Here is a 16,511-nt window from a genome sequence, read left to right as displayed (position 1 = left end):
CAATGTGTATAAATTATTAGCAACCAGAGAATCTTATTAGTCCAAGAAGAAGTTACAGTAGGAATTAGAAGATATGTTTTATTAAATGACAGTGAAAATAGGACATAAAACCTGTGATGCCAGTAAAACCATGCTTAGAAGTAAATTTTTATCTCTAAATGCACAAGAAAGGCTTAAAAATCAATAAATCTAAATATTCATTAAGATAAAACAGGAAAGAAAAAGCAAATTAAACTTGAAATAATAATTTAAAAATAAACAACAGAGAAAATAAGCATAGCCAAAAATTACTTATTTGAAAAGTTTAATTAAAATGAAAAACTACCAGGGATATTAATCAAGAGAAAAAAATATGGTATGAATTAAAAACACGAGGAATTAAACAGGTAATATTATATTTATTTATTAAAAGAATAATAAAAATATATTATAACCAACTTTATACCAATCAATTGAAAATTTAAATAAGAAGTAATTTTTTTGAAAAAATACAACTTCACACTCACACAAAAATATATTTTAATATTTTAATAACAATAAATATGTAATGAAAAACCATTCAATAAATAAATCTCCTGGCTCAGATGGCTTTAGTAATGACTTCTACAAATTCTTCAGTAAGAAATAACACTAAATATACATGAAGTTTTCTAGAGAATAAAAAAGGAAGAAATATTTCTCATCTCTATTTATGAGCACAGTGTAAGCTGGATACCAAACCTCACAGAGACATTAAAAGAAAGAAAAATTATAAATGCAAAAATCCTAAGCAAAATATTAGCAAATCAAATTTAAGTATATGTAAAACTGGTAACATATCATAAAAAGTTGGGTTTATTCCCAGAATGCAACTGTGGCTTAACTTTCAAAAACCACTTGACTTAATTTAGCTGAGATAAAGGAGGGAACCATATGATCAGCTCATTGCATGTGAAAAAGTATTTGATAGTATTTCAATGCCCTTTGATTTTGTGCTGTTAAGTAGCCAGTGGGATCAGTCGGGATGGTGTTAATTTGGCACTGTAGAATAAGCATTATTGAAGAAGAGGGGCATTGTCGGAAGCATTATTCCTTTGTAAAATTATAGAAAAATACTTTAGTGACATGTCTACTGAGTCACAGGAATAGACAGTAGATTGGCCAAGAGATTCAGCATTTCTCTTGTCATACGACTAGCGGAGGAAACTCATGTTTGCCTGTTAGCAGTGCCCTCTAAGGGAAGGAGAAGGAATTTGGGAAGGTCCAGATCCCAGAGACTGGGCCTTTGCCTGGGGGTGTCAGGCTCATTTGGGGCACCATGATAGGGTCTTGAGGCAGAAGTGGAGGAAAGTATTTTAATAGGGAAGGAAGAGAAGTAGGAGGAAAAAAAATGAAGACAAACCTGAAAGAAAAGCAAAAATTGGAATCGACACTGGAAAGAGAACTTAGGGAACATTCCTGAATGTGAGGAGACCTAAGTAAGGCCTTAGGGTTAAACCAGCTTCCTGAAGGTCACAGGACAGGTCAGTGGCAGGAAGAAAATCAGAGGCCTGGTGTTTTGACTTTTGGCAGAATGCTCTTCCCACCACATTAAAACAAAAATAGTACAGCTTTCTACATTCATGTTTTTATACTAATTTGACAACTGCCCTGCAGAAGCTGATAAGAATACAATTTGTATTTCAAACAGGAAATGAAGTTCTTGAAATAGTGTTAAACTGTTTCTGGTTATTTTTGCTATCCAATGCAAAAACAAAGAGAAAAAACAAAAACCAGCATTTTGTGGAAAGAGATAAAAGAAATGACAGTTGAGTAAGTAGTCTACAACATGTCTTTATCTTCACTCTCACACTCCATGGTCCTGGCGGGAAAATGTTTTGAGGGATTTCTCTTTATTTTCTTTCATTTTATTACACTGGATTATTGTTTATAAGTATTATAGTAATAAATGCTTATTAAATGAATAAAGGAAAATGTTTGCTCTATGACAACCCACTAACTTCTGTTATCATCACTGTTAGACCATAATAACAGAAGAGCTAAAAATCCAGGCCAGACAATACATTTGACATGACATTGAGCCGACATCCTCTTCTATCTTTCCTGTAGCAGATGCTGTTAAGTCACTAAACACCCATCTGCTTGCCTGTATTTCTGGGCCTCGCTTGAAGTTGCTTGGGCTTCATGTCTGGATTCTGGCCAATGGAAAACACACGAAGTGGTTCCTGTTCTTTAAAATATGTTCTGTTGTAGACCGCTCTGCCTGGTTCTAGGAATTATATCTCAAACCTTTGTGGCTAATGGTGAGGGACGACCTTTGGAATGCAAGCTGCAGGGGACAAAAGCTTGTCTCTGGTGGCAAATGCTGCCTCAGTTTCCTCTCCCTGCCCCCAAAGCTTGGTCAGAAGTCAATGACAGGTAAGATCCCTCACAGCGGGGGTCGGGGGGGTGGGGAGCAACCTAAGCCAGACTCGATCACTTGGAAGGACTTCATGTAAAGACTCAGGGGACTGCAACAAAGAGCAATGGACTCTCATCTGCAGGCTTTGACATAGCCAGAGTCCCCATGTCCTCTGGGAGAAGCACTTCCTGGCTCTAATCCCCTTAAGCCTGAATACCTGATGGGGAGGGGTGCAGCTCCTTGCCTTGTTAGAGCATGTCCTGGGGAAAAATCTGGCAGCACAAAGACTTCCTGAAAAACCTGTGAAATCTGCTCTGCTAAGAGTGCTTTCATTCATATGTTAAGGGTTCGAGCAGGAAACTCTAAAACTCTGTTCCTGACAGACTCTGACTCAAACTAAGCCCTCAGATTTCTTTGAATTGTTATCTACTGTTGGATCCTTGCCATCCTGTATTCCTGTGTATTAGAACCCAATAAAAGCCCCTGGAGGAGGGAGCTCAACGCCTTTTTCCCCTGAGAAACTGGCCACTGCTCATGGCCTTTTTCCTCTTGGAAAATGGCCACTTCTCCTCCCCAAGCAGATCACATCATGTCTCAGTCATGATTACTCTTATCCGTGGTGGCTGGGGAGACTTGCGAGGAAAGTCGCCCCCACAATTTTCCAGTTCCTCCGGCTGTGGCTGCTGTGCCCTGGTGACCTTTAGGCCACGTGTTCTGGATGGCACAGCCTTGCCATGGAGTGCACCACCAGACCTGTGTCAGGTTTCGGTTCATTGACAAAAATCCTTTATATGTGCTCTTTCACCCACCAAATACTACAGACAATGCCATGTTTCTTTATAAATTGTAAACATCTTTCTTTGCCCTCACAGCTATATTCGGTAAGGTTTTTTTTCTTTAGCCAGGTTTTCTTGCAGTTTTCTTACAGGACAATCGAGCCAGTGCTTTGAAGCAGGAGATTGCTTACTCTCCAGAGCTCTATCTGATGCCAGTGGAAATACATGTTTCATAAACAGACATGTGGTGTGATCTCATTCGTGGGATTTTGTTATCAATTTCAATAGTAGATTATTAGAGTTGTTTATTGACCTTAAATTCTGAAGTGATATAGAAATTTATTCACGTCCCATCAAATTTGGGGTAATTACAACAGACATCAATTGGACACTTACCTACATAAGTTGTATTTGGTGGGGCCAAAAGAGTTAAAGAGAATTTAAGGCCCTGAGCTTGCTGGGGCAATGAAACCCGCCCATACAGAACAACCAGCTGACGGCACCTGCTCACATTTAGCACCTTCCACAAAGTCTCAGGTTGCCTTTACTGCATTCCTCTAAATCCAATCATAATGCATTTAACATTTGAGTTTGCCATCCAATTTTAATCTCAGCAGTAAATTAGAAACATACCTTTGACGCTAAAGAAGGCAGGAATGGAGTTGGAAAGGGAACTGAAGGCGTTTGTCGACCAGGTACATATGATATTGAAATAATAGTATCAGTCTAATAATTAAAGGATAACTTTGGTTTTCGTCATGTGAGGGACCCCCTGTGGCTCCCACTATCCCCAGATAACTCAATACTTAACAAATCCTTAGAGAACAATAACCTTAAGTTAGATTCATAGTAACTGGTAAAGAAGCCATGAAGAATTTTACCTCCATGTTTTTTCAAAGATGACTAGTTCCTCAGAAACCACATACTTAAATATTTTTTGTTAAATGGAGCATACAAAAGTAAATAAACTGCAAGTAATTTGTTGAAGAAAGAAATTGAAGTTGGGAGAAACAAATATTGAAGTTGGGAGAATTTCACCAGAGTTGACAGGTGTAAGAATAACCAAACAGAAATTATATAACTAAAAATTATAATAAGTGATAAAATATTAAAAGCAATTTTCAAAAAGAACACATTCAGTTCAAAAGATTAACAGTCATTTTTATAACTGACTTTTGAACAGATTTTATAGAAACAAGCAGAAAATGCAATGGCACATCTACATGCTGGAAGAAAAACTTCCTACTTAGAACTCTACAGTAATTAAAAAATCTCTTGCGGTGTCTGGTGTAGCTCAGAGGATTGAGCGCGGGCCTGCAAATCAGAGGATTGCAGTTCCATTCCCAGTCAGGGCGCATGCCTGGGTTACAGGCCCGTTCCCGGTTTCTGGCAGGGCACGCACGAGAGGCAACCACGTATTGATATTTCTCTCCCTCTCTCCTTCCCTTCCCCTCCAAAGATAAATAAATAAAATTTTAAAATTTTTCTCTCAAAATGAAGGTAAAATAGATACTTCCCATCAGACAAAAACTGAGATACCACGAGACCTGCACCACAAGAAGTACTAGAGGAATTTTTCGGGCTGAAGGAAAAGGGATCCCAGATGGACACATAAAACTACAGGAGGAACAAAGAAGAACAGAATGGGTAAAAATGTGGCTAATTAATAAATACTAACTTTATGGTCAGAGTGTCATCCTGATTTGCCAAGATTGTGGGTTCTATGTCCTGTCAGGCACTTACAAGAACTGACTAATGAATGCATAACAAGTGGAACAACAAATTGATGTCTCTCTCCTCTCTGTCTCTTTACTTTCTCTTCCTAAAATCAACCAGAAATAAAAAATACTAACTTTAAAACAATGTGACAACAACGTTTTATGAAGTTTATGACCTATGTAGAAGCAAAATATGTAACAGCAATAGTACGAAGTTAGGAGTGAGGTAAACGGAATTAAATTGTTTTTTTTCCAGTATTGTTTTAGGGATGGCAAAGTATTAATATAAGGTTGATTGTAAGGAGTTAAGAATGCGTGTTTGATCTTTAGAATAACCTCTAATAAAAAAACACAAGAATGTATACCGAAAGGATAAGGGAATATATAAAATGGAATCATACATAATACCAAAAGAAGGCAGGAAAAGGGGAACAAAGGAGCATGAAATGAGTGAGACAAATAGTAACATATTTGGTCTAAACCCCAAATATTGGTAACGAAATTGAATGTATGTGAATTAATACTCCAAAGTTGGACAATGCAAGTGCTGGAAGGAATACCCAGAAGTCTCCTGGAAGGAGCTCTGCACCACCAGCTAGGATGTGTTTATCAGTCCAGCTCTGCCACTTCGTACCAGCTCAATACCAGCCCTGCCTAGGCGCACACCACACACATTAAAAAAGTAAAGACCCTCCTGTCACCTTCCGAGTCTTTGCACACCTTTCTCAAATCACATCCCACTCTTCCCTCCCTCATTGGTAATGATTATTCGGATGTTTATCATTTCCTTGCTTTACTTTATAGACTAACCAAATATGCATCCATGCCTACATGATATAGTGTTTTGTTTTTCTTGTTTTTAAGCTGGGAATCATATTGTATATATTTATCTTCAACTTTGGGGTTTTTTTGTTCCATATTATGTCCTTGATATTGATCTATGTTTTTACAGGCAGTTGAAATACATTCATTTCTCCTGATTTATAGTAATCTATCATATGATTATTTCAAAATTTCCCTGTCTACTGTGAATAGACATTTGCATATGTCAAAATGTTTTTCTAGGGTGTATACCCAGAAGAGAAATAGTTGACTTGCAACCACTGCACAAATCAACTTTATCAGGTAATGATAAATTGTTTTCTGAAGTGATTGTAGATCACCAGTACTGGGTTACTGTACTTGTTACTCTGTATCCTTGATGACACTTAATTTTTGCAAATCTGGTAGAAAGAAAATGAATTATGGTTAATTAATTTCTATTCTTAATCTGCATACTAATGAGATTAAGTGCCTCTTCATATACTTATTTCTACACTATAGAAGTTTCCTCAGTGAAACATTCTTCAAGTCTTTTGTCAATATTTTATGTCTTTTTCTTAGTGATTTGAAAGTTTTGTTCTTACATTTATTTTTAGAAAATTTATTTTTAAATACATTTAAATTCTATCTTTTAAATTAGATTACATATCTTATTTGGTTTTGCTCATATATTAAAATGCAATGACCATTTAAAAATTAACTTTACACCTGGAAAACTTGCCAAATTCTTATTGTTTCTAATATTTTATGTGTATAGGTTTTGGTTTTCTGTGTTCTTATTGTACCATCTGTGATTAGTAGGTCTTGTTTTCCCTTCATTATTCTTGTGATTTATTTGTTTTTCATTTCTTCTTGTGACTGCTAGTACCTTAACCCTAATGAATAGCAGTTAGAGACAACTACTATTTGTTCCAGATCTTAAAGGAAATGTTTTTATGCATTTCAGAAAAGTGGGATGTTTGCTGCAGAATTTCTTTAGCTCTTTAACGCCCTTGACATTATAAGACAATACCAACATTTTAAAAAATAAGTGGCTTGATTCATTCTGCCATGAGTTTGTGTATCTAAAACAATTTGATATGTATAATCGGAATTAGGAGGGAAGGGAATACCCAACATCCCTATTCAAAATGGTCCCAACCTAGAAACTATCCAAATAACCATCAAGAACAGGTACATAAACAGTAATATTTTCATCAAGTGAAATATTATGCAGCCATGAGAATGAATAAACTACAAACATATGTGATTATATGGGTAAATATCCTAAACATAAGGTTGAATTAAAGAAGACAGATGCAAAAGACATAGTGTATAATCCCACTGACATGAAGTGTAAAATTAGGGAAAATCAATCTATGCTCCTAGAAGCCGAGAAAAGGGATGCTCCGTGGGGGGTGGAATGGTGACCAGAAGGGAGCCAGAGTAGGGCTGCTGGGCTGTGGGGGTGGGATGGTGCTCAGTCTGCTAGGCGGTTATATGGTTTTGCCACTTTACAGAAGTTCATCAAGGTGTATAGTTTTCTCTATATGCATTATGCCTCAAATAAATATTGTGGGTCTTTTTTTTTAATGAAAGAAGCAGCATGGAGTAGGAAACCAAAGACATTGATTTTAGCCCAAATTTTGCCCCATTAAGAGTAGTGTAATTTTGTTAAATTAATTTGACCTTTCTGGGCTTTATTTTATTTATCTGTAAGATAGAAGAAAATACTATACAGGATGGGACAGAAGTAGGTTTATAGTCATGAATGCATGAAACAGAGTTTATTCTTGTATTATTATTTATTAATTATTGTATTATTAACACAGAAACAATGCTAAACCTACTTTTGCCTCACCCTGTATATGGTGACACTGAGTAATTAAATCCAGTCTGTTCCTTTAGATTTCCCTGTTGAGAGTTACATTATACATCAGCATGAATGGATCAGAAAGAAATATGCAAAACCATCATGAGAAGCTGGATGACTCCTGAATTGTCAAGAATGGACAGGAATCTGACTATAGGTATAGTTGTGTCTAGAAATGGGTGTGTGCAGAAAAACAAGGCTGTTTGGCTGGGGAAGCACAAAGCTGGGAGTCATAGGGCTCTATGTGGTCCTGGCAGACAGTTGTCTTGGAGATGGGCGGATCAGACCCCATGTGTCTTGTGACCAAAGAGGTGAAGAAGCTATAACCCGGCAGCTCTATTTCTAAATGTCCCACTGTTAAATTGACAATCCAGTTTCAGAGTTTAGAGTCTTGTGACATTTGTCCAAAACATCAAGCATCTCTGAACTGAACACATGCATTCATTCATCATCAAACCCGAGTGGACATCCTACTACAGGAAGACACAGATACAGATACAGATACAGATACAGATACAGATACAGACACAGACACAGATACAGATACAGATACAGATACAGACACAGACACAGATACAGATACAGACACAGATACAGATACAGATACAGACACAGACACAGATACAGATACAGACACAGATACAGATACAGATACAGATACAGATACAGATACAGATACAGATAAAGAGGATGAGCCCTGCTTTCTAGAAGCTAGTAATCTGGTAAAGGAGACAGACATGAATGTTAGCCACAGAGAGAGTTAAAAGTTTGATCAGAGGTAAGTGCAGAAACCAGTGGGGCGTTTCAAAAAAAATACCTAATCCATGCCTTTGAATTCAGAAAAAGCTTCCTTGAGTGGAGATATTAAAATCCTGACAGAGAACTTGTATCTGAATTTCTGAACCTTCAGGACTAAGGTCTCAGCCTTTGACCATGGCTAATTTACTGTAGTAAATGTCAGTTGGGGAGATTTCACACCTGCCAGTCATACAACCTGTTTGGGTTTCAACACTGTTGCCTGGTGAAGCAGGCATGAGAGAGATTAAGTAAAGTCAGACTCGAGAGTTGTACACAAAGCAAACGCTAACACTCTGTCATGTGGGTTTATTGGTGACTTCTGCAATGCCGTGGTTTGTGTTCACAGAGCCGTTTGTCAGGATGAAATAAAGTACTTATCCAGTTCCTCATGAATCCTAAGGGTTAGTTCAGTTACTAATCATGATTATTTTCTCAGAAAAGTTATGTCCTTGTACATTTAAATATTCAAATTATGGCTATTCTGATTGACAACAGCATTCGGTTCAGCAAGCATGGCTGAGTACTTCAGGGTATGTGACCCTGTTAGTCCGTAGGACACAGAAATGAAAACCCTGTTCCCGAGGGGCTCAAATTCAGACATGGATGGCAGATAGGAACACTGTTAATTGTGGCACATCAAGGTTGGTTTAGAGAACTTTAGCTCCCCCACTCCATCAGGATCCCCAAGTCATGCAAATGAATGTCCAATGTAAGTTAAGGCAGTCTGTTTCCTAAGCAACTACAATTTATAAGTATCCCAGTTCCAAAAACTACTTCCAGTGGCTTGCCTTCCCAAATGCCCTTCCACTACAGGCTGGTATGCACAACAACACATTTACAAGAGGGAAAGGAGGCTGAGGGGGGATCTCAGTGGAAATTACCTCTGAACATGGTTTGGTTTTTTTTAAATAAGGATGTATGTATGTATGTATGTATGTATGTATGTATGTATAGAGATGGGGGAGGGAGGGAGAAAGAGAGGAAAAGAAACATGAATGTGTGGTTGCCTCTCACACACCCCCTACTGGGGACCTTGCCCACAACCCAGGCATCTGTCCTGCCCCAGAATTGAACCTGTGAACCCATGGTTTAGTTCACAGATCAGCATTCAATCCACTGAGCCATACCAGCCAGGGTTGAACATGGTTTTGAAGGCTTAAGAAGGAAGTAATGTAACAAGTAGGAAGACCGCCTGTGCTTTAGCATAAAACAGCGATGGGAAGAGGATTTCCAGGGCTTGGGGGACCAGTGAGGCTAGGACAGGATCATCACTGGGAAAGACAGAGGGAAATCAGAATACAGGTCACTGCATACTGTGCCAAAAAGGTTTGGACCTCATCTATAAAATGAAAGGAAACACCTTGGACCTTTAATTAACTAAAATCTTACAGGGAAACTGCTGGCCCCCCTGTGGAGATTGTGCTGGAAGGGGGACTTTAGAGGAAGGGTGATGGGCCAAGGCAAGTGAGTAGCAGACACGTTCAATTTATTCATATCATATTGCTTAGTTCTCTAACTCACACTCACCTTAAATGTTTCACAGCAGTTTTAATGTATGATACAGACCCCACTGTCTTGCCGAACCCCCTTCATCACAAACCCTTTTCATCACACTGGTTATTTTAGTGCTGTTTGTATCTTGCAACAATAGTTATTGGTGTGGCTTCATCTTAAAGCTATTTTGCAGAAATCCTCAAGTATTAACAGTCATGGCCAAATTGGCAAAAGCAAATGTTGAGGCCAGGTTGCTGGAATGGTTTCTAAGTCAGTGTGATTATTTCATGACAGGAAGTAGATCTTGCGGACTTTTATAATGCATCATAAAAGCAACCACTCATTTAGTGAGATAATGCACCTAGAGAAGTGGATGTTTCAGTAGCTAATGAATGCAGCAGGTTTCTTTCCAAATCAGCAACTCTGAGCAGGAGACAAACAGTGGTGTTTAAACAATGAAGAACTTTGAATAAGGAATTAATGGGGTGGAGAATTGCTGCTTTTAAGATGAAAGGATCTTATAACTACCCTGGCAAACAATTTCTATTTAAAATTATTTTTCTGATTGAAAGAAGTGAAACATTCTTGCATATAACTATTCTTTCTCTCTCCCCACACCCTTCTCTGTCTCACACATACTCCCCACACAAATGGAACCTCACAAAAGCCAATTTCCAAAGAACAAAGATAGCGTGTGCTTTCTAGAATTATCCACTGCAGTGAAACCTACCCAAGCACTTTCTTGCACTTAATGTTCATCCCTCAAGCCTTGGCTGCAGACACAAAGCAGCATCTCCCACTCATGCAGTTTACTTCTTTCAGAATCTTGGAGAATGACAGAAACAACTCTCAGCAGTGTGATTTTTACTGAGCCTGAACATGAAGCATTGCATCACTGATTGCTTTTAGTAAATGTGTGTACATTCATGTCTTTTGTCCCCTAATTATCAGTAATTATAGTTCTCTCACACTAAGAATTTAAAAGACAAAGTGAAGAGACAGCACTATTCTAAACCTCTAATATACACAACCAAATCTAAGGAAAATAAAATCACAAAGCTTCTTAAACACAGGTGTACGGAAGCTTTGGGTTACTTACAGCAGCTTCAAAGGGTTCGTCAAGGAAGAAATAGGAAGAAAAAAGGTGGGTCAGTACTTTATAAACTGTTTAAATCCTGAAATATGTGATTTCACTTAGGTCTGAATTCATCCATATCACCCATTCTTTTCCACTGAAAGCAAAAATATATGCACGATTATTGGAGAAATCTGTGCACCCTCACGTTCCACACCGCCCCCTCAAAATCCATCTAAACAACTTAATGGTAGAGTTGCCAGAGCATAAAATTCCCTGTCATCTGACTCAATACTCAATTTCTTCTATTCAATAAAGCTTACGATTACTGGACATTGAAGATTTCTTCCCCAACATTGGAAACAGGACTTCAAAATAAGTATTAAATTATCTTAGTAATTTCATTACCAGCTGCCTGATAATGGTTGTATTTCAGAAGAGCATTTTCATGTATCAACAGTAGCTATTGCTTTTCAAGTTACCTCCATCATTCTTCACCCACTGTGACAAGTTTATATGTTTAAGTTATTGTTGTCACATACAAGTGTGGCACCAAGGTGTGCAGCCACGATGGCCACACCTTTTGCAACACCAGGGGACATTCACTTAGACCGCAGCAGGACCAGTGACCCTCAAATTCTCAATCAGATAAAATGGTGAAAGAATGATCTTCACCTCTGCACTTGCCACCCTGGTGGAACTCAGCCCGTGTGTGGCAGCTGTCAGCGTGGAAGTGTGCTGCACTGGTGAATAAGAGGGAACAGAGGTAAAGGCTGAGAGCCGACAGTGCTGAGTACCCAAAGTTAGCCTTCCAGTCTCAGACGGCAGTATATTTATCTCAGCATTAGCTCGTTCTTAAGAATCTCTTTGAAACATTTCTTTTCTTTCTTTTAACTGTATTCCATGGCTAAGTTTGCTAAGCTTTTTCTGAACCCAGTGTGCAAGGTAATGGCCAGCAGCCCAGTTCAACAGGAAGGATGCCAATTAATCACCGCATAGATACTAATGGAATTCTCTTGACCATGAAACACTTTTCAAATAGAAGCTTTTTTATTCATGGTAGTTCAGAAACACAGAATATAGGGAAGGTTTGAGAAGGCTGAGCTAGAACCCTATAAGATGGGATTTACCTCAAAGGCATTTATGATATTTCAGGGGCAGATCCTCAAACCATACAGGCCCAGAATCTTCATATTTGTGAGTTCTTCTATCTCTCAGGAATAGATTCACATTAACAAATACCATAGGAATATGGTTGTCTGCAGAGCATTGATTGGACTGCCACTGTTATTTGGAATTTCCTTTTTCATCTTCTAGAAATACCTCTGTTCACACAGCCCAATGCCATTGACTAGTCTTCCATTTCTTAACTTATAATCCTGCCCAGGTTTTCTGATGCTCTGGGCCATCCAAGAAAGGAGGTCCCCTCATTCCTTGCAGGGAGCCTGTGTCGCCTCCTGGGGCATTCCTTACACACAGTGGGTCCTGTGTGCATCACATGTTCCTGCTCTGATGGCTGCAGCTGATTAGGACAAAGTCAAATGGTAAAGAGAAAGATAAACACAGTGGTGGTGGCAGGAACAGAACCAGCAGAAATGTGGCCTCGCAGATTCATTGCAATGGCAGTATTCAGAAGTAAAACATGAGATGCCCCATTCTGGTGAGAGGATCCTGTTGGTCCCTTGCCTCCTGAGTAAACTCTCAGGGTCTACAGTCCCCGGTCATGAGGCTCCTGAAAGTTTTCTGTCTCCTTTCCTTCCCTGTGATTCTTTCCAATATTTGCACATTATTTGAGGTAACATGAATGAGTCTTTTCTGCTTGCCATCTTGAAAGAGTCCAATGAATGACTCTAAAATTATTATCCAATCACATTTGTTGAAATTTTGCAGTCACTTATTGATAATCTCAGACTTTATTCCCATGTCTAATTAGTAGCATAAATGGATTTTACCTGTCACACTACCAGAGGCAATTGTATTTCCAGATTCTCAGGTCGCCCTTAAATGCTGCCCTCACGTACTGACTACTTGGGAAGCAGACCAGCTCACAGTGCTGTGTGGATTCCCTGACAGCTCCTCGTCTTGCTTACGAGCTGAATTGCCAAATCACAGAGCACTTGTACCGTCACCTTAATTAGCAGGACTGCAATCTTGTTCTTTAAAGTACAGTGGCAAGGCAGTTTCCTGTTACTTGAGGCCATAACTCTAAGTGGCCTGCACTTGGAGTCATGTAACCTTGCTGTAATCATTAGTCATTTGCAGCCAAATTAAGCAGAGACTAATTATGGCTGCAGTCTCCTAACCCTGGTGTAGCAATCTAGCAGGTTGTTTAACCTTTAAGTTAAGGGCATCATGCCCAATTATTCATGTGTGCAATTTTACAGCAACAAAATGGCACTTAAGGATCATCAAACTCTTCACCAGGTGGGTGGCATGGTGCCTGTGGCCCGACCTTTCCACCTAATGTGATGCCCAATTCCCAATGAGGAAAACAAAACCCATAACAATGGGGAATGCGAGAGACCCATCAGATATTCTGCAATGGGACGAACAAATGAGATGAGTTGGGATTTTAGTTGGTCTAATTTTTCATCATAATGGAAAGCAGAACAAAGCGAGACCATGACTGTCATCTCCCATGAACACACACCCCCTCCCTCTGTCTGCATCTACTTGCAATCAAACCACATGGTGCCTCTGCCTGTGAGTGTTGGGCTCAGCGGGGTTGCAAGCTGAAGTCTGAAATTTGAGGGCTGCCATGACATTGCTCAATTAAAATGCTTTAAAAGCTCAGTGGAGAAACAAGAATCATCCGCAGGGAGAAGGACAAAGAGACAGTAGAGGCTGTAGATGAAATTTGGGCAAAACACCTGGTGCCAATAGCTCTGAGCTGCAGAATTCTTTGCCCAAAGTGGTGTTTTTGACCAGGAGCCTGTAATGTTATTTGTCCATTTCCTCCACTGGCAGTGACTCTGAGCTTTCCCAGGGTGCAGGCTTTCTCCTGACAGGAGCTCCCTGCTCTCCCTGTGTCAGAGGAGGTGCCAATGATGGGCACCGCCTGGTATATGGCCTGGTGTGGGGACTTGCCTTAAGAAGAGGGAAAAGGTGTTTATTCACCCAGTCATTCATCCTAATTATTCAAAATTTAAGGAAAACTGGGCATATTTCACTTTTTTCAATTAAATGAAACACAGTTCTGTGTAAGCAAATGAATAGACAAACTCATTAGGCCACAAGTGATTCCATGAATTAAGGATTCCATAAAGCAAGAAATATTTGTGGATTTAGAAATACAGGAAAACTACCATAACATTTTGAGACTGCATATAAATGTAAATTTGATATTACATTCCTATTGTAAGCAACATTTCCAAATAAAAACGGTATCTGGTTAGAGTGATTTGACTTCCATGAGTAAGGGGATACAGCTGTAAATAAAATCAGAGCATTGAAAGCCATCTAAAGCATATCATTTTCTAAGTGTCTTTGTTCTTTCTGCTCTCGCAGATAATGATAAAAAGTCTCAGAAAGGATTCTTCACTGTTACATATTTCAGAGCAGTCTCGATTCTGTAGAGGTTTCTGCTTCTGCTTAGGCATCCGAATGACAGTTAAAATTTATTGTGACAATAATTTTTTTCTTAGAGTTTTAAATCAAACTTTTAAGCTGCTTTCTCCCCAGATCCTAAGCCCTCTCTGACTAGGGGATAAGAGTCCTTTCTAGTGATAATTTACCATCACTGCCATTGTCACAGAAACAAATAATAATGCCGGAAACACAAGGACTCTCACAAACTCCCCAACAGATCTCGCTGGAGAAGGGCAATATCACTAAATCTCGCATAAGCCGAAGTTTTCCTGTGTGTGTATACTTCTTCTAAGTTAAGAGTTCTATAAGCAAAAAATTGTGAGACCTGGAACTATGTGAACAAGATTTCATGCTGGGATGAAAGAAAATTTATAACAGAGACAATCCAGTAGGTCTTCAACGATCTGCATACAAATTGTATAATACTATTATGTAATTGTATTTTACATATAAATGGTAAGCCAGTTCTGTCACAAAAATATATCTTACAGGAACAGCCAAAGCAAGCAGTTTGGAAATGCACTGGCAGAAAGAAAAGTCACTGGGGGTAGGAGAGATGTGGATGAAGAGCAGGGTCAGAGGATTTGGGGACAGGGCCTGGCAGTGAGCTTGCCTTTGCTTTACCCTCTGCCAGAGGGAACCTGTGTTTGCTTCACCGTCCCTGCCATCAGGGCCTTCCAGCATGTAGGTGCAGCTTGGTTAAACCGGTTCGTTGTCCAGAGCGACTGCCCATTGCTTACATCTGGTATCTGGCTGTGAACAAGAGTGGTCATTCCCAGGACACTCAGGCTATCACTACTCCTATTACGTTCTTTAGCAACACAAGGAAACAGAGACAACCAGTTTGGTGACTCAGGGGCTTAGATAACAGGCTCGGCCTTTCTAGAACATAGGAATCAGTAGAAGTCTATCTGTGGAGGGTTTCAATCCTCCTAAGTGGTTTATGTATCCGCTGAATGGGGGCCGTGGATATTGGGGGTCATCCAAAACAACAAGGCCATAGTGACTGTTTGCAGATTTGAGTTGTAACAGGTGTCAGCCCGTTGAAACTGGGAGCCAAGCAGTCCTATCTAGAGCCCAGAAACTGTGAAAGCTGTACGGATTTTCAGAAATACTTCCTAAAAGTCCTTACTTTTTTCAAACGTACACCTACAGTGGACAGACACGCCAGTTAATCCTGCAGCCTCCAGCCTCTTTCTGGTCCAACTTGTTACCACCCCTCCCTGTCTCCTGATTTTACATCATCAAAGCTCCAGTCACTGAGTGGAAAGACTCTTTCTTGGAGAAAGAGGTCCATGGAGGGCTTGAGCAGAGAGAGGCCATCTCATTTGTCAGGGGAGTGGAAAATCCAAGGGTAGTTGGATATCAACTTTCGTCCCCTCTCATGTTATGCTACTATACTGTTTTGTTTTGTTCTTAACATCAAGCACTAATGGAAAAGAATTTAGGGGTAAGGGAGCAAGAAAGAGATGGAAGAGGAAGAGATCATTTTACCAACAGGTACAGCAGAAAAAGTGAACTCATAACCATACATCCTTATACAGGTAAAATTCAAAAAGTGTGTAAGTGAATACTGTGAAAAATCTCCGCTCCCTTGTCCCCAGATGCACACTTGCCCCTTGTGGAGGCAACCAGTGTTATCAGTGTCTAGTGTGTCCTTGCAGAGGTACAGTATGCAGATAGAGACGAACATAGGTTCTCCTCCCCACCTCTATTTGCCCAAACAGTAGCATTCTGCACAAGCTGCTCTGTACCTTGTTCTTTTCTTCTATTGATTTTACTTGGAGATGATCTCCCATTTATATGTTCCAGGAAAGATTTCTCATTTTCGTGAGTAGATGTGATCCGAATGTGTGTTGTATGAGAGAGACAGAGTAACTGACACCTGAGTTCTGAGTTGAGAGAGGATGCCAAGTGCAAAGCAGATCAAGATGAAAACATACGTGTTACTGGCAAAGCTGACACAGGAGAAGGCAGCTCAGATGCATAACAGTGACTTCCTCTTACG

The sequence above is a fragment of the Sturnira hondurensis genome, unplaced genomic scaffold (genome assembly GCF_014824575.4).
Source record: "Sturnira hondurensis isolate 20B ecotype Veracruz unplaced genomic scaffold, ASM1482457v3 Scaffold0022201, whole genome shotgun sequence".
NCBI lineage: Eukaryota > Metazoa > Chordata > Mammalia > Chiroptera > Phyllostomidae > Sturnira > Sturnira hondurensis.
This window is presented reverse-complemented; position numbering follows the sequence as displayed.